This window comes from Eptatretus burgeri, chromosome 13 (assembly GCF_056783735.1).
Source record: "Eptatretus burgeri isolate ZD-2024b chromosome 13, Ebu_testis_v1, whole genome shotgun sequence".
Lineage (NCBI taxonomy): Eukaryota > Metazoa > Chordata > Myxini > Myxiniformes > Myxinidae > Eptatretus > Eptatretus burgeri.
The window spans coordinates 69,894,022-69,914,142 of NC_140973.1; the positions used below are offsets into that span (position 1 = coordinate 69,894,022).

Below are 20,121 nucleotides of genomic sequence, written 5' to 3' on the forward strand. Positions count from 1 at the left end.
TCATCGTTGGCGCAGTTTTGACACCCGCAGCACTTTGTGCAGGACAGTCCTTTTGACTGGCAAGAACACTGGTTGGTCTCGCATTTCGTCTTCTTGCAATTACATTTCGTCGCCTCGAACAGTATCTTCGGCGCTGGTGGTTTGTTCAGCCAGTGAACAATCAGTGCTCTGTTGCGTTCCATCCATCCGTGAAATGTAGGAGAAGGGGCTTCTATAAACCTCTCAGTCACGCGGTGGTGGATCGCAGACAGAGAGTTCACTCTTTTGCAATGCAGCATCAGAGCGTCGCTTGTAGGTGGCAACTTCTGTTCTCCTAGCGACTGGCTGCAGAATAGCTTGCAGCGAGCCTCATCCACACTCTTCATGGTCGGCTGATTGTACATGGCGCAGCCGAATTGTTCCAGGTCGTGAATGATATTCTGATCGAGCGTGAATTCTCGACCAATGCTCCCGAAACAGGTGATGAGATGGGGACCCTTCATCATCAAGTCAAATGGCCTTGTTTTGCCCTTACCATGGAATGCACTGGTGGTATCACTTCCCGTGAAATTGTGCAAACCGAACAACGCATCACAGACAGAACTTTCCAGGGCATTACTCAGCTTCCTAATGTCAACGACGATAATGTCCTTGGGACTTCCTGTGACCAGATGGAAATTTCACGCCCAAATCGACTTCGAGTGAGCCAATGCCAACACAAACACATCGGTGTCGAAACTCGCTATGCACACCGACTCTTCATTCTGTCCCGCGTGAGCGGCATGCAGCAGGAGCTTCGTGTCAGCTTCGTCATGATCACATTCAAGTTCAGGTACTGACGACAGAGTCATGACATCATTCGACGCCTCAATTTTCTCACATTTGCTGGCATGACTGACGTACAACAGCATGTCATCCAGTTTTGATGGAGAGATGTTTCTCGTCCACGATTCAACGATGAACTCTATCAACGCCTCCTTGTTGGCTCCGCTCAGGAGATAATTGGCCCACTGTTTTGGAAGGGCTTGATCACATCTAGATGGTTTGTACCTGAAGATCGCCCGCCCTGCCCGCTCGCCTGGCGTGCTCCAGGCACTTGATGCTGATACTTGGGTAAGTATCAAACACCACGTCCAGTCTCGAAGATTGGTTATGTCGTGCTTTGGCCACTAAGATGTTCAGCACAATCTCTTCCAGTTTGCCGAAAGTGTTATGCAGTGAACCAGCCTTTATCACCTGAATAACGGCTATTCCATCCACAATTGTTGCACCTTGGATAGGCTGAGCGCCCACACGGCAATCGGGCCACAGTTTCAGTATATAGTTGGAGTTTGACTTTGTCCGTCTCAGCAATCGAACCATCACCGGATGCCAGCGGGAAAGATGTGTTCGCCAGTGGGTATGCGAGCAGATCGTGGAGTGTTACATTGCTTTACTCGCCAATCAACAGCAGTCGTGTGAAAAGACGACGTTCATTCGCAATTTCAACCTATGGATAAAATTTAAAATACAACATCATGCAGGTTATTTATAAATTTCTAATGGATGCCTTAGTACCGGAAACAAACTACACTGATTTTTAACACATTGGTCCAGGAAACATTAATTAATTATTACAACAACCCATTCTCAAGATATTGCACACCGCCGCTCCCGATTCCATCTCCAGGCGCTGCACGACATCATCACTGGGTGCCGAAGACCTTCGATGAAGCGATATTAAAAAGGCCTTCGGCTCCCAGCGATGACACGCACCGAAAGAGCGTACTCAGTTTTCACTCCATTTGTTATCTTGCCAAAACGAAGTTTTTGCAAGATATGTTAGTCAGCTTGTTTTCTTGTGTTTGTTTGTTTACTTCTTTGTCTGTCCGGAGGATATTCTCAGCCATCCTTTGTGCAAGGAAGCTGATATTTGGACACGACAGTGACCAAATGATTTGGCGACAGAGTATTTTTGATTAATCAACTTAATCCATTAATTTTTCGATTAATCACTTAATATATTTTCAAAAAGTTACAGATTCAGATGAAACAGTGGTGGTTTAAGTATGCTATTAGACAATCAAGAAATTATTTTACGATTATTATTTATTTTAATTCCGCGATTAATTAATCAATTATTGTACACCGCTCCCTCACAATTCCATCTCCATGTGCTGCATGGTGGCATCGCCGGGTGCCGAAGGCACCACAGCAATGTCTCGCACTGGAGGATATGTTATTGATTTATTTGGCACGGGGGTGGTGCACCTTGAATGGAGCTCGACTTGTTCATTTTAATTTAAATTGGTTATTTACTACAGTTGTATTTGAAAAGAGCCATTCATTGTCCTTTGACAACAAAGATACGTCAGCTGCTAGAAATTTGGAGATTGTGCATCTCCTAATCATGTGGAGAGGAAAGCTGGTTTGCGGGGTCTACCCATGTGCAGGTTGTATGTGCCTCAATTCCTCTTCCCAGAGCACTTTTCTCCCCAGGTGCAGAGTATTATTTGCATTATTTGCACCAGAGAGGGGATTATTTGCATGAAAATAAGATAATAAATCTCGTAGAAGACACAAAATAAAAGTATCATAACACATGTTAACACCCCTCCTCCCCCCCCACCCCCCCAAACAACCCCCAAGCCTCTATTCGGAAAATGTTTCTGATGACCCACCGACATCATTTATTGGTGACAAGTATAGCAACACCTTTGCCAATTAATTATTAGAGTCAATGAAGAGACAAATTCAGCACTGTACACTCATAATAGATTAGTTTTAAAAGTTTGGTTGTTTCACTTGTTTATTTTGTTTTTTTTGACGACATGTCCGTCAATAAATCTCCCTTTGGTGCACGCTATTGGGATTCCGTGTTTCTAAAGCGAGGAACCCAATGAAATTGGCCACTAAAGGGGAATTTTCTGCTCATGATCAGGTGGCTAACAGTTAAGAACTTCGAAAGGAAAATATCATTGACACAGGAATAATTTCAGGACTAGGTTATTTGCTGTTATTCATTGTGTGATCAACTTCTGAAAATAACTCGATACATTTTTTGTTTTACAAAATTTAACTTTTGTGCAAAACAATACCAGCCATCAACTGAGGAGTGAATCTTGCGAAAATGGTATGCACTCGTAGGTTGGAGTCTGAAGAAACGTTATCACTTGAAACTTAGAAAAGTCCAGCATGTTCCAATTGTGAAACAAAATAGACTCATTGAACCAATCAATGCATTCCACATTTGTACTGAATGTAACAAAGCGAAAAAGTAAAAAGTGTTACTTCTTTGCCTAGATATCTAACTGAGACTCAAGATTTATAAACACTGAATGTACTTGTGTTTATATTATCAGCAGTTTAACATGTGGTTTTATTCGGCTGTTTCCTGTGTAACAGTTTCAAAATCATTTATAATTTCTGCCAACATGTCAAGTGGGGCTGGCAGGATTGCCGAGACGTACACAGACACCTCCGAGCTGTGTACCCTGAGATTGAATCAAGACCCAGTGATAAATTGTCGTCCTGATATTTCATATGCGAAGTGCCTTCAGAAAATATTTACACCCCTTCACTTTTTCACATTTTCTTGCGTCACAGCATGAAATTAAAATGCATTAAATTGAAATATTTTGTCAGCGACCTACACAAAATACCCCATAATGACAAAGTGAAAACATGTTTTTACAATTTTTTACAAATTTATTGAAAATGAAACAAAGAAATATCTAATTTACATAAGTATTCAGCGCCCCCCCCCCCCCCGAGTTAATACTTCGGAGAAGCACCTTTGGCAGCGATTACAGCTTCGAGTCTTCTTGGGTATGTCTATATCAGCTTTGCACATCTGGATTCGGGGAGTTTCTCCCATTCTTCCTTGCAGACTTGCTCAAGCTCTGTCAAATTGTATGGGGAGTGTCAGTGAACAGCAATCTTCAAGTCTTTCCACAGATTCTCAATGGAATTAAAGTCTGGGCTTTGGCTGGGCCACTTAAGGACTTCACATTCTTGTTCAGAAGCCATTCCAGCATTGCTTTGACTGTATGCTTGGAGTTATTGTCCTGGTGGAACGTAAAACTTCGCCGCAGTCTTAGGTCTTTTGCACTGTAAGGCAGGTTCACCTCAAGCATTTATCTGCATTTGGCTCCATTTATTATTCCCTCCATCATTACAAGTATCCCAGTTCCTGCCACTTTAAAGCATCCCCATAGCACAATACTGCCACCACAATACTTCACGGTAGGGAAAGTGTTAGAGGGGTAATGAGCGGTCCTTGGTTTTTGAAAGATGTAGCCCCTCATATTCTTGTTTTTTTTTTTGCTTACTTATTTGTTGAAAGATGTAGCCCATCATATTCTTGTTTTTTTGCTTACTTAGTCGAGGCTCATATAAGAGCAAACAGACAGAACATATAACAAAGGGGGCAGGAGACAAGAGGGGGCGAGAGAGGGAAGCACAACAGTAGGGAACAGGGATATCAATATATCTGTGAAAGATAGAGGAATGGGGCGGGGTACACGGGATAAACAATATGGACACTACAGGGACTTTCAGGAATGAATAAGGAGAAGAGACAATAAAAACGATCATACACACAAACGAGAAAAAGGTTAGGCCTCAAAGAACCTGATACGAAAGTTCCAACCTTAACTTATAATTAATGGAGTTATTTCAGAATTGCTCGGATCATCAACTAGGCACTGTTTTTCATCGGAGTTTCAATCCTTTGAGCCCAGAACCTCTCCGAACGATGGATCCAGAACTCGGGTCACAGGTTTACATCAGTACTTTACTCAACATCAATGGATCCACAACCTCAAGGTTGTGTCCAGTCAGTCAACACACCATTGCAATATCCTGATTCAAACTTATTTAATTATTACTTTTATTTAAGGTATTACTACATATGAATAACTTCAATCATACTCCACTTTATATGATAATACATGACGCAAAAAACACTTTACCTGATAGGCATGTCCATTACACAGCCCCTCATCTAACTCTTGACTCAAACTGTTATTCAAATATTTGAGGACTTATTCAAACTTATCTTTGAGGTCGGCAGAGAGGAAGAACATGACCGAAGCTCAAGAACCAGAAATCCAATCAAGATGGTGAGTCAATTCTAATCGCCACACGATGCCGGTGCTCGGTCGAGAGAACTAAAGATGGGGAAGCTCTCAACGGGAGGAAACAGGTCTCCCCAAGCCCCGTAGTCTGTCTGTACACGTTCGCTTTGTCCAGTGCCGTGGTCTCTCCTGCTGGCTCCGTGGGATGCATCTCACCAAAGTCCTGCGCTCTCAGCTGCCTGTCTCCATTCCTGATACCAACTTCCTGCTTTCAACTTACACTGACATCTTCACTTGGAACAATCCCCAACAAACTTTTATGCCGAGCCGAGCTTTCTCTCAGTCAGCTGAAAGAGTTCAATTTTCGGCTCATCAAACCACAGAATCTTTTGCCTTATGCTCTCAGTCTTTCACGTGCCTTTTTGCAATCTCCAAGCATACTATCGTGTGCCTTTTTCTCATTCGTAGCTTTCGTCTGGCCACTCTCCCAGAAAGCCTGGATTTGTCAAGTGCTGCAGAGACTGTTGTCCTTCTGGTATGTTCTCCCAACTCAGCCAATGAACTCTGTAGTTCTGTCAGAGAGGTAAATGGGTTCTTGGTCACCTGACCAAGGTCCTTCTTGCCTGGTTGCTCAGTTTGGTCGGACGGCCAACTCCAGGAAGAGTCTGGATATTTCCATATTCTTTCCATTTCTTAATGATGGAGTTCACTGTGCTCTTGGGAGCTTTCAACACTGCAGAAATAACTTTATACCTTCCCAAGATCTCTTCCTACTCACAATTCTATCTTGGAGTTCTACGGACAGTTCTTTCGACTTCATGGCAGAGTTTCTGCTGACATGCAACGTCAACTGTGGGACCTTAGACAGAAAGGTGTGTTTCTTTCTAAATAATGTCCAATCAATGTAATTGGCCACAGGTGGACTCCAATCAAGTTGTCGAGACTTCTCAAGGATGATCAAAGGAAACTGGATACACCTCAGCAAAATTTCGAAAGTCAGAGCAAATGAGTTTTTGACTGAAGACATTTCAGGTTTTCATTTGTAATTATTTTGAAAAATTTCGAGAAAAAAAATTCCACTTTCACATTATGGGGTATTATGTGTAGATCAGTGACAAAAACCTCAATTAAATCCATTTTAAATTCAAGCTGTAATACAACAAAATGTGAAAAAGTCAAGGGTTGTGAATACTGTTTGAAGGCAATGTAGGTAGTGTCTGGTCGCATGAGTTGGTCGATGTTAAAGATCCCATAGTGTCATTTTACAAGGAGTGGGTGAGTTATTCCTGACAAACAAATTACAAATTCCTCACCTGTCATCCATAATCGAGTATCCTGTATCAGTCAGGTCAGGTCAGGTCAGGTCAGGTCAGGTCAGGTATGGGAGCATGCACTGGAGCAGCATGTTGCTGCATCCACTTTCTGCCAGTACTCCATGGGCCTCTGTCTGGCCATCCCCCAGGCATGTGCCTGGCCCATCCCCATCTCCTTGAGATGCTGCTCAACCTGCTGCAACCACGAGGCAAGTGGTCAGCCCATCGGCCTCCTCCTTTTAGTTGCTCCCTCGCTGAGAGAATTTGGTGAGCAGGATCAGCGTCAGGAAAATGAGCCACATGTCTATACAGTCGCAGCTGACGCTCACAGACGATGCAGGTAATAAATCTCATTTGAGTCTCTCTCAGCAACCGCTCATTGGACACATAGTCCAACCAGCGATAGCCAAGGATTCTCTGAAAAGACCTGATCCCAAAGAAATTGAGTCCCCATCTCAGATCCCTGGTGAGAGTCCAAGCCTCACATCCATAGAGCAAGACTGGAAGCACCAAGGACCTGAAGACTCGGACTTTCGTCCCCTGCACAGGTACCGACGGCCCCACACCCCATGACCAGTGAATCCATGACTTCCCAGGCCCAACCAGGATGTCCATTGACCCTGGCTCACAGCCAGCGGAGACAAGAATATCACTGCCAAAGTAAGTTAATCTCTCAGTGACCAAAACATCCTCACGAAGAAACAGGTACAGACAAGATAGTAGCATCCAAGATGTCATTGAAAGCCTGGATCTTAGTTTGGACCCAGGAAACCCATAATCCCAGCGGCTCCGACCCTTATCCGGCATCTCGACTGCCCCCAAAAGAATATCCAGAGTCTTCGCAAAGATGGCTGCATCATCTGTGACATCAAGGTCAGAGATCTTGACATTCCCAAATGATGCACCGCAGCTTGAGCTCCGACATCCTCCCCAAAATAGAGTCCTTACAACCACTGAAGTGTGGGGGCCAGTACACACCCATGATGAACTCCAGTTACAACTGGGAATAACTCAGAGATGGTACCACCACATCTCACAGCACCCTCAGTACTGGAGTATAGTTCAGACAACAGATTGATCAGTTTTGGTGGCACCACACGAAGACCAAGAATCCTCAAGAGGGCATCCCAATTCACTGAATCAAATGCTTTGCAGAGATCAACATAGGCTGCCAGCAGCACCTGCGGAAACTCTTGTCTGCGTTCGGTGAGGACCCGAAAGGCAAGGATATGGTCAATCATTGACCTCTTTAGCGTAAAGCCTGACTGCTCTGGGCACTGGTGCTCAAGCTGATTGTGGCGAACCCTTTCAGGAATTATCGGAGCAAAGACCTTGCCCGGCACTGAGAGCAGAGTCACGGTTAGGGTTGTGGCTCTGGATACTAGGGTCCTGAGTTCGAGCCCGGTTGGACCACTGAATTAACAACAAGGGGTTGACTCAGCCTGCATCCTTCCGAGGAGGGCAAAATGAGCACCAGCGTGATGGTAATCGGGGCACTGCATCACCCTTAACGATGCAACCAGCAGCCATAAGGCTGTACACGAAGCGAAGTTGTTGCAGTCTTGGTGAACACCCTTCCCTTTCCAGAGAGGGACAATAAGGCCCCTCTTCCAGTCAGTTGGGATGATGCCTGTGTTCCAGGCAGAGCACAGAACTGCATGCAACGACACGAGTGCAGCATTTACACCAGCCTTGAGAACTTCAGCATGGTTGCCACAAATCCCAGGAGCTTTATGCCATTTTAATAGGTTCACCACAGCATGTTTCCACAAACGAAAGTGGATCACAGTTGATTGGAGGGTCAGCAACAGGGATAGTAATACCCCTGACATCCAACTCCACAGCTGGTGGATCAGCCTGGTGCAGACGCTCAAAGTAACTGGCCGAGCGGGCCTTCACTTCTGCCATTCCTCTGTCAAGAGCCCACCAACTTCCACTCGGACTGCGCAATACACCGAGGGCCGGGCTTGGAGGAACGCAATGCACAAATTCCCATGTAAGCAGGATGAGAATCACTTCACCACAGGTGATGCTCTACCCCCTTACAGATTCCTCGCACATTGGCCTTCTTGTCCACACGAAGCACAAGTACAGTTTTATGCCTCAACTCCCTGAACAGTTCAGCTCTGCCATTAAGCCTGGCCCTGCAGCTCTGGTCAACGGTATCCAATGTCCCGAGAGACGAAATTCTTCTTCACCCTACGGTGAGTTCCGAGACATCCAACGGCAACATCAAGGATGGTGGTCTTGAACGCATTCCACAATTCTTCAGGATTCCCCCAAAGCACCCAGATCGCTCACATCCCCACTCAGCCTGTTCGCATACGCCTCAGCTACCCTCTCATCCTTGAGCTTGCAAACATCTAGCCTCGGTTGGGATGGTACCATTCTGCCGGATTTAAGCTCCAGCTTCAGAGTTGCCACAATAAGCCGGTGTTCAGCATTGAGGAACTGAGCACTCCGGTAGATGCTGCAGTTCTGGATCATCCTCCAGCGACGATCAACGAGCACATGGTCAATCTCCTTTGCCAAACCACCAGCGTTGAAATACCAAGACCAGCGATGAGCCTGCAGGCGCTGAAACCAACCATGAACCAGTCACCCTAAGTCCATGACTTCTTGCAAAGTCAAAGAACTTAGTGCTATTCAGGTTCACAGTTCCAGACCCAGGGGGACCAACACATGTCTCATAACCATCGCTATCAGTTGATGCATGCATTGAAATCCCCTAAGACTGGAAGAGTATTTCACCTGGGGCACTGATCAACCACAGCCTCGAACGCGGCATAGAACGAGTCCTTCACGGTGAGATCACTTGCCCCAGTCGGAGCATATATAGAGACCAGGGAAGAGAGATTCACTTACCTTGGCAGTGATATTCCAGTCTCTGCTGGCTATGAGCCAGAGGTCAATAGATGTCTGGGTCAGGTCTGGGGAGTCATAGATTCACTGGATCATGGGGTGTCGCGCAGTCGGTATCTGTGCAGGACGAAAGTAGTGCAAGTCTTTAGGTCCTTGGTGTTCCTACTCTTGCTCTACGGACGTGAGACTTGAACTCTGACCAGGGATGTGAGACGTAGACTTAATTCCTTTGGTACCAGTTCTCTTCGGAGAATCCTTGGCGATTGATGGTCAGACTTTGTGTCCAATTAGCGGTTGCTGAGAGAGACTCAAATGAGATTTGTGACATGCATCGTCCGTGAGCATCACCTGCGGCTGTATGGACATGTGGCTCGTTTTTCCGACGCTGATCTTGCTCATCAGATTGTCTCAGCAAGAGAGCCTCGTGAGTGGAGGAGACCAATGGGCCGACCACGTGCCTCGTGGTTGCATCAGGTGAATCAGCATCTCAAGGAGATGGGGATGGGTCAGGCATCTGCCTGGGCAATGGCCAGACAGAGGCCCCTGGAGTACCAGCGGAAAGTGGACGGAGCGACGCGGTGCTCTGGCGCATGCTCCCATACCTAACCTGACCTGATGCACAGGGTAGGTTTGAAATTATGATATTTACGATTAATTTTGTTTGGGAATGGGGGTGGGGGTGGGAGTGAGAGCCATTATAAATGAGATATAATGTATTGTTACGGCTGTGGAAATTCGCAGAACACCATAAAGGTCCTTAGTTCAGCTATTCCGGTAAGTCTGTGTTCAGTTAGATTTCCCCACCGTTGTTTAATGGGTATGATTCATGTCACAGGGATGTGATTCTTTGAGATCGTCTTTTTCTTTGACCGTCATTATTTTCGACTAAACACCAACAACCACAACCACACCTGCCTGAAAACAACCACAACCACACCTGCCTCTCAACAACCACGCCATCCTCACCACTCCGCCAGCAACCGTCAACATCTCCACGAACACAAACAACTCCCTGTGGTGAATTGAGGTGAATTGAGGGACATGACGCGGGATCACATGTTGTGCGTCTCGCGTATAAGGGGAGGTCTCCGCGGCACGAGTGGTTGTCCCCGGGGCATTGCCATTTACATCGGCTGTTCACTTGATGCTCGTTAACTGAAGGTTCTCATTGACTGGTGAGAATGGAGATTATATCGAACTCCGTGCTTATGCGGATTTAGTCTGCGATGATTAACTGCACATGTATACGTTACTGCTTATGTACTCCTAGCTGAACCTGTATTCCCCGGTGTGCCCACAGAAGCGGCTCCAATCAAATGGAATAAAGCCTAAACTCTGAAGGTTCATCTCTCGCTCTCATTTCAATTTATTCCATTTGGTTTTCTCGGCTCTCTCAACCAACGATGGACAAGATCTACAAACCAGAGAGGTTCGACGCAGACCCAAACGCGACTGACGCAGAAATGAAATGGTCGCATTGGTTCTGTTCCTTCTCACACTATCTGACCATCATCGAGGAAGAAGCAGACAAATTTGCCCATTCTCGTGAATCATGTCTCGCCCGGCGTATACAGGCTCTTCTCGGAGTGCGACACTTACGAAGCGGCGATTGACGTGCTGCAGGCGCTCTACGTGAAGCCCAAGAACGAGGTATACATACGACATCTTCTCAACACACGCAAGCAAGCAGCCGGGGAGACAATCGATCAGTTCCTGCAAGCTCTGAATCAGCTGGGAAAAGACGGCAGCTTCCGGGCTGTAAGCGCCGAGGAACACCGAAAGGAAGCCACACGGGAGGCATTCATCCAAGGACTCAGATCAGCCCACATACGGCAACGCTTACTAGAGAAAGCGCAACCCACTCTTGACAAGGTAGTCGATCAGGCACGAGCGATGGATACGGCTCAGCAGCAATCTGAGTCATTTGGGACACCGATGCTGCTAATGAACGCTGCTACGATGGGAACCCAAGGAACCCCACTGGCACAGACACAGCCAGACATAGGGGATGGAGAAACACCCGAGGAGCCGGATACCCAGGCCACGTCAAACTCCTCAGCAACTGCTCCGGTTGGTAAATGCTTCTTTTGTGGGTACAAAAGGCATCCTCGTCAAAAATGTCCCGCCAGAGATGCCACATGCATGAATTGCGACAAGAAAGGGCATTATGCCAGGGTATGTAAATCTACTCTAAGGAGAAATAAACCCACTTCTGCGGCTCTCTACTCGCAAAATAAATTAACTGCAGCCTCCTCGGGGAATCTATCCAAGGCTATCATCAACGTACAAATTAACGGGCATATGGCTGAGGCACTGATTGATACCGGTAGCTCTGAAAGTTTCGTCAACAGCTCGCTAGTGAAGGGCAGGAAATGGGTAATCCACCCGACTGACAATACGGTATGCATGGCCGCCACCTCACTACAATCCCGCGTACGAGGGTACTGCAATGTTGAATTGGACGTAAAAGGGTACACGCATCGGGATGTAAGGGTACTGGTGCTTCGTGATTTGTGCGCAGACGTAATTCTGGGTCATAATGTCCTAAAGCAGCACACGAGCGTCGAAATACCCTTTGGAGGAAGCAAACCTCGTCTAATTTTAAATGCGTTGACCACCGCGGAGGTGACGTCCCCCCAGCTGTTCGCTAACTTGTCGCCGGTCTGCAAACCGATAGCGATTAAATCGCGGTGATATACCACTGCTGACATGAATTTCATCACTTCAGAAACCAAGCGATTACTGGAAGAAGGAATTATAGAACCGAGCGACTCGCCATGGCGCGCACAGGTGTTAGTAACCAGCAGTCAGAACCATAAGAAACGAATGGTTGTCGATTATTCCCAAACGGTCAATCGCTTCACCCAACTCGATGCCTACCCCCTGCCGCGCATAGATGAGATGGTCGAACGCGTGGCCAATTATAAGGTATTCAGTACCATCGACTTGCGAAGCGCCTATCATCAAATTCCCATCCGAGAGGAAGACAAACCTTACACTGCATTCCAGGCAGGGAGGCGCCTCTACCAATTCAGGAGAATACCTTTCGGTGTCACGAATGGGGTAGCTTGCTTCCAACGGGTTATGGACGACATCATCTCAGATGAAAACCTCAAAGACACTTTTGTTTACGTGGATAATGTCACAGTGTGCGGTAGGGATCAGAGGGAACATGATAGGAATCTAGACAGATTCTTGAGCATTGCTAGAAAATATAATCTGACTCTCAACTACGAGAAATGCGTATTCTCGGCAAGGTCAATTGACCTTCTCGGCTACACGATAGCCGACGGCACAATTAAGCCTGATCCTGAACGATTGCGCCTGCTCCGTGAGCTTCCACCACCTCAGGACTTGCAGACAATGCGCCGGGTGATCGGGATGTTCGCTTACTATGCGAGATGGATTTCGCAATACTCCGAGAAAATACATCCCCTAGTGCATTGCAAAAACTTTCCACCAGATGCCACTGTTGTAAGAGCTTTCCACAACCTCAAGGATGATATCAGTAAGTCCGTGGTTTTATCGATCGACAGCTCGGTGCCCTTCGTGGTGGAAACCGACGCTTCAAATCACGCCATAGCTGCTACACTTAATCAGTCTGGGCGGCCGGTCGCGTTCTTCTCGAGAACTCTCTCTAGAAGCGAGCAGAGACACTCAGCGATAGAGAAGGAAGCGTACGCCATCGTCGAAGCGCTGCGGAAATGGAGACATTATTTACTAGGAAACCACTTCACGCTCGTTACGGACCAACGATCCGTGGCATTCATGTTTGATGGGAAAAATAACGGGAAAATTAAGAATGAAAAAATTATGAGATGGCGGATAGACCTAGCTTGCTACAGTTACGACATTGTTTACCGGCCCGGGAAGGAAAACCCTGCTGCAGATACCTTCTCTCGGGTCTACAGTTCGGCAACAATCAGTCAGGCTTTGCAAGACCTCCATGTGTCTCTGTGCCACCCGGGGGTAACCAGGATGGCACATTTCGTGCGCAGACAAAATCTTCCCTATTCTGTTGAAGATATTAAACAAATGAATGCTTCATGCCCTGTTTGTGCTGAACTAAAACCCAGATTCTTTGGCGCGGCATCTGGCAGACTGATCAAGGCCACTTCCCCCTTCGAGAGACTAAACATCGACTTCAAAGGGCCCCTGCCGACCGAGACAGACAACAGATACATATTCACCGTTGTTGATGAGTATTCAAGGTTCCCTTTCGCATTTCCGTGCTCGGATATGACCTCGGGCACTGTCGTGAGATGTCTCTCTGACCTCTTCGCTATGTTTGGGAAACCTTCGTACATACATTCAGACAGAGGGCCGTGTTTCATGTCGGCCGGGCTAAAACAATTCCTACTAGAGCTCGGCATAGCAACTAGTCGAACGACGGGTTACAACCCACAGGGAAACGGGCAGGTGGAAAGGTATAATGGAGTTATTTGGAAAGCCGTAACTCTGGCGCTGAAAGCGAGAGGACTGAGCCCCGAGCGGTGGGAGGTTACTCTTCCCGACGCTCTGAATTCCATACGCTCTTTGCTCTGCATGTCCACCAATGCAACTCCTCACGAACGAATGTTTACTCACCAGCGACGTTATGTTGACGGTCAAACGGTGCCCAACTGGCTGACCCATCCCGGTACAGTGTTCATGAAACGCCCGGTCCGACAAAGCAAGTATGAACCCCTGGTGGAGGGGGTCGAACTCATTGACACTAATCCAGAGTATGCTCATGTCAGGCTCCCGGATGGCAGGGAGACCACTGTGTCGGTTCACCATCTGGCTCCCTCAGGTACTCCTCCCGCCGGTACACCACCTTCTGGCACTCCTCCTTCTGACATTTCCCCCCCAGGAACTCCGCCGGGCGACGGGGCTGCCGCGTTCCACCCGAGAGCGATCGAGGAGTCATCCCCGGCACAAGTCGAGGCTCACCAAGAGGATCGGGAGTCTCCCTCAAGTGAAACTGCCGTTTACTCCCGGAGAGGTCGACGAATAAGGCCCCCTCGACGACTCAATCTGTAAAGGGGATTATCGGCATTCTCGCTGCTCATGCTCCCATATGCTCATTATATCATATATCGATGCTCATTTCCATGCTCCTACAACTCAAAATAATCACTGCTTGGCATGTATGCTTCTGTAGACCTATTAGTCCGCGTTGCTTGAAATGTATACTCCTATAGTGCTAAAGCAATCATGGTGTGTAAGATGGGCCCCTAGTTACATTTTAAAGGTACGGAGAATGTGGTGAATTGAGGGACATGACGCGGGATCACATGTTGTGCGTCTCGCGTATAAGGGGAGGTCTCCGCGGCACGAGTGGTTGTCCCCGGGGCATTGCCATTTACATCGGCTGTTCACTTGATGCTCGTTAACTGAAGGTGCTCATTGACTGGTGAGAATGGAGATTATATCGAACTCTGTGCTTACGCGGATTTAGTCTGCGATGATTAACTGCACATGTATACGTTACTGCTTATGTACTCCAAGCTGAACCTGTATTCCCCGGTGTGCCCACAGAAGCGGCTCCAATCAAATGGAATAAAGCCTAAACTCTGAAGGTTCATCTCTCGCTCTCATTTCACTCCCGCCCCGATTTCTCTGGTAAACAAGAATGACGGTTGGGAAACAACAACTGATCCAGCCGATCTCTGTTAGAATATTCCCCCCCCCCCCCGCGCCACGAAGGGAGGAGTGGGGCGCCGGGGAAATGAAAGGGCGCACAGAGGCGCCGCTGAAGAGAGAGGTGAGGGGTGGTCGGTCAGAGTGTCAGTGTCAGTCGGTGGTTCGTGGTCTTCTGCCTGCCTGGGTCTTGGAGAAGCGGTCCGTAGAGCGATCGCTCGTTGGAGCTTGCAGTCGGTGGAGAGTCTGGGCATCGAGGAGGGGACGCGGACTGGAGGCGCCGCTCTGCCAGCTGTGTCGCGTGGACATGCGCGTTCGTGCAAGGAGCGCTGGAGAGAGCTCGTCCACCATCACACCACGAGGGTGCAGGTAACCTGCAACGATCTCGTGGGATTAGTTCGGTCTGCCAAGTCCCACGCCATAAAGGTCTACGGACCCTGTCTGACTCCCCTGTCTGTGGGGGTAGTCTTATTTTCCTTGGGTTTTGCTTTCGAATGAATGTTGGTGGCGCCGTGTCCTTGCGAAGTAAAACTGCATAAGTGGCTGTACATAAATTGCTTATAGTCGGTTGAAATGCTTTCGCTTTATTGAATGCATACGTGCATGACCGCATACGCGTGCTGTGTATTGTAAATAAATGTACTTGTGTGAATGTTACCCGTTCGTCATGTCTTCTTTCCCCCATTGGAACGCCATAATGCATCTCGGAATATTAGTTGGGTTTTAAATACCCGTTAAATAGAATCGGATCCGGCGAGGTCGGGCGATAATACCCGCTCAGTTATCACTGCAGAACGGAACGGACCGCTTGAGCGGTTCGTGTCCAAGCCGACCTGCACCGAGGTCCGGTCTCCCGGTCGGCTACCCGCACGGGTACTTAGGTATATCGAGATTCGGCGATTGACCCTATTCTGCGCAGGTAGAAAATTGGCGAGGCCGTGGTGGGATTGAAGACCCACCCGTGACAGGGTTCCGACGTTGTTCCGGAAAGTCACGAATGAATTGGCCGTCCGGTGGGCGAGCGGCTACTATGAGTGGAAAGCGGCCGTTCGCACGCCGGCGGGCACCAATTTGTAAAAGTATATATATATATATATATATATATATATATATATATATATATATATATATATATATATATATATATATATATATATATATTGTTGCGGATTCGCGCCCGCCGGCGTGCGAGCGGCCACGTAACTCGAATCGCGGCACGTCGCCCACCGGACGGACAATCCCGTCGTGACCCTCTCGGACTAACGCCGGGAACTAGTCACGGGTGGGCCTTTCGGCCTCACCACGATCGTGCCAATCGGCCCCCCGCGTGGGATAGGGTTGCTCGCCAAATTCGACCTACCTAAGTACCCACACGGAGGGTAGACCGGGCGATCGCACCTCGCCGCAGGTCGACTTCGGACACGGGCCACTTTAAGCGACCCGTTCCGTACTATCGGGATAACCGAGCGGTGTTATCGTCAACCTCGACGGTTCGATTAATTAATTATCGGGCGTTTTAGCCCACGACCAACCCTTTACGTGAAGTAAGATGGAGATTCAATAAAGGAAAAGACGATTTGTCTTTGCGTTGCGGAGACGTTGCGGAGACGAAAAGACGAAGCGAAACGGGAAAAACAGTTCAACATAAGGCACATTTATTCCGCGGCAAACGGAAAGCACACATATACAATTATACACCAAAAGCAAATGTAAAAATAGAAGAAACACACAATTCTGCACAAAAAGCAAATGCAACAATGCAGATCTACTACCGACTACCGAGCACACGGCAACACTTATACAGTTTTACTTCACAGACGGCGCCGACAACACATATACTCAAAGCAAAAGACAAAGGGACCACCCTCAACGATGAGGGGGGCAGACGGGCCTGGGGCCGAGACCGCGTCGAGCCTACCCGTCTGGTGATGAGCCGCAAAATGGCGGTGGCGCCCCGACTCCGCGGGCCTCGCTGGCACTGCCTGGAAATGGGGGTGGGAACGGGGCCCCCTTTTCACACTATCTCAGCGCGGGGGGAAACAGGAGGGGGTTGTTGATGCTCGGGGGAATGAAGATATCTCGCTGGCTCGGGTCCCGCTACGAGCGTCTCCACCGCGACCTCGGTCGCGTTACCGGCCTCCCCTCTCCGCAGCTCCCCGACTCTGACACGAACGCCCTCTCGACTGCCTTCGCCGCCGCCACCTCTCCAACTCTCCACTCTTCTCAGCTCCGTCCAACTGCTTTCTCTGACTCTTCTCTTCTCAACTCTCCTTGACTGACTGCCTTTTCGGCGAGCTAACGTGGCCCTTTATAGCCCCCGGGGCTTCGCTCCTTCACCTTCGACCCTTCACCTCTGGCTGGCTCCCCATTGGACAGAGGAAAAGTGGGCGTGAATGATTTTTGATCCGCGAATCTGCATATTGCGATTATACTCCGACGCACCTGGAGGCGGGGCCAAATCGCCCCACGCTCGCTGATAGGACGGAACAGAAGTGGGCGTGAATCGTTTTTGATCCGATTTCTTCGGAAAGGCTGGTGTTTTTGCACCCGCTGCTCGGTGCGCGCCCTGCACGAGTCCAGGATCGGTGCCCACAAGCGGCGCGGGAATGGCGGTGATGCGATGGTTGCGAGAGCGAGATGTGATGGCAAGGGTCGTGGCTGTTGTTGTGAAGCGGCGTTGCGGTTGGTGGTTGTTGTGTGATGGCTGTTGAGACGTGGTTGTGGTGGTAGTAATGGCGGCTGGTCCAAAATAAAGATAGTAAAAGAAAAACGGCTATCTAAAAGGGTCGCAGCCCGAATGAATGACATTTATTCCCTCTAAACAACGGGTTTGGACTAACTACACATATACTTACAGAGATATCTCACCTGAGGGACCTGAATGGTGGTTTGCGAATTTCGTCAACCACAACACTACCCCCTCCCCTTTTTACAGACTCGTCCCGAGTCGTCAAATTTTCATGTGCCATCATGTGTAGTTTTCCCCTAGTACATTTTACCTACGGATCCCTGAGTGCGACATTGATGGTATTCGTGTCCCCAAAATAAATAACCTGAGGGCTGAGTAACTACCTAAACAAACCCACTCACACGGACGACTTAAATAAAATTGCCGGCGCTAAGACAGACATGCCGGGGGCGCACTCATATTTACAGTACATCTTAACCTTAACTTACAAATTTTACACTAAACCATGGCCCAGGATCAATGAACTCTGCAAAAAGAAAGCAGTTAGCAGGGAGCCAGGCTGCTCGCATGCAGTCTCTGGCTCAAACAATGCAGGTGATGGGGAACGTGGCCGGCTGCTCACTCGCAGTACAAGGCCTTCCCTTTTTAACTGAACGCAGTGAACCACAATGGTGCATGGGCTGCACAAACGCAGTCTCCGTGCCAGCTCAAGTGGCACACGCAATGAACACAACGGATGGATGGATGGACACAAACATGGTGCACGGGCCGCCACTGCAGGCCCGTGTTGTAGCTGCCAACAGGGCAGTTCTTGCAGCTTGCAAACTGTTGCTTTGATCCTGGCGCACATGGAAATGAACAGGGGGGGGGCAAAGCAATATTGAACGTGGCTGGTGAACAGGGGCAGTGGGCATGGCATGGCAAAGGTGATCAGGCAAACACAGCCTGCAGAACAAGGCCGCTGCAGGCAAACACAGCCGGAAGATGAACTGGCCGGCACAGGCCTTGAAGCACAGCAGCTGCAGACAATCCGACCGGCACAGGCCTTGCAGCACAGCAGCTGCAGCCGATCCAGCCGGCACAGGCCTTGCAGCAAAACAACAGCTGCCGATGAAGCTGGCCAGCCTTCGCCGTTCAGTGGAGGTTGGTGGAGGGAGTGCGGTGGTGCTGGCCACTCGGAAGGCGGACTCGGACCTACTCGACGGTCTCCCTCCCAACCTATCGCCTTTGCATGTCACTGTCTATACCCACTCCCTTAATTTGTCAAACCCCAATTTAGCCCCAACTTTTTTTATTTTTATGTTTACTTCCCCACTATAAATCGTCCCCTATCCCCCTTTATCGTCCTTGTTCGGCTAACCTATCCTGTCACCTAGCCTACTCCCAACCCCTACGTTCCCTTCCCGGAGGGGAATAAGGGAGAGCTAACGTCCTGTGTTGAGGCCCAACGAAGCCTCAGAATGGCCTCCCCAGAGTTCAGCGATCTATAACCAAAGTGGGTCCAGCGGCCCACAACGACAGCGAGGGGATGGATGGTGCGGAGGGGTACATCTCCTCATCTACCCTAACCATTTAACTGTTAAACTACCCCGGGGCTTTCAACAAGCGCCTCTCGCTTAAACTATTGGTTCTAACAACCCAGATTCCCATCGCCTGTGTTGGTGTCCTCACAATTTCGGGCCTCGCCCCCCAATTTTCTCTCCGTGCCCTCACACGGTCTCATGGCTGGGACGCGTGGCTCCCTTTGGCAGGCACGACCCTCTGCCGAATCTCCCGCTATGGCACCCCCGGGCACTACACTGCCTCTGAGCCTACCAGCTCCCTAAACACAGGGGAGTGCCCCCCATGGCACCTCCCCTGAAACGCACACGTGGCAGGCTGGCTTCCCAGGCCCCTTTCCGAGGGTCACCCGTGCCCACAACACTGCCCACGCGGATAATGGCGCCCCGGGCCCCCGCACCAAGCAGGCGCACCCGTGCCCACTACGCTATCCCGGCCCCCCATGGGCCCTTGGCCTACTACGGCCGACTAGCCTGATGCCCGGGGTACCCACTCAGCGATACTCACCTTTCGCAGCCACGCTCCCAGCCCGTCAACAGGGCTCCTGCACCCCTCCAAACGGGTTTCGAGCCTACACTCCCACCAACAACAAAACAACCTCCATTTTTCAATTTGACTAACCCAGCTAACTCACTCTACACTGACCCCGGGGTCCCTTGGGCGGGAGTCACTCCTCCCCCCAATCACTCATCGCACCATGCATTCCCCATTCGCTCCACTCACACAGACCCGCTGGCCTCACTCACTCACCAAGCACATGCTTCCACTTCACTCACCAACAACTCTTCAACACACTCACCGCTGGACTCTGCCATCCTCCTAACTACCTCCCCTTACTAACTCGTGCTCCCACGTCGTCCCTTACACTATAACACGTTCCTTTTAACACTACATAGCTAAGCTACGTCCCCGCTACACATTCACTGTCAGTCACTGTCTCCGAATAATCCCATTAATCAATTTCCCAACCTAAATCTCGCTACAATCCCTCTAACTCATCCATTCCACGGACTCCATGAGGACTTACCCCTGCCCCATG

The 20,121-nt window shown here is 49.1% G+C and overlaps 1 protein-coding gene across 8 annotated transcripts in view; it reads right to left on the bottom strand.

The window, feature by feature from the left end:
- Window positions 1-20,121, bottom strand: part of MCM8 (minichromosome maintenance 8 homologous recombination repair factor) — a 125,419-nt gene that overhangs the window by 81,919 nt on the left and 23,379 nt on the right. Inside the window, exon 2 of one of the 8 annotated variants that reach the window (XM_085852883.1) lies at window positions 3,753-3,860. The exons of the other annotated variants lie outside the window; for them this stretch is intronic. The gene's annotated coding sequence lies outside the window, so the exon portion shown is untranslated. The remainder of the gene's footprint in view (window positions 1-3,752; window positions 3,861-20,121) is intronic. 8 annotated transcript variants of the gene reach the window in all.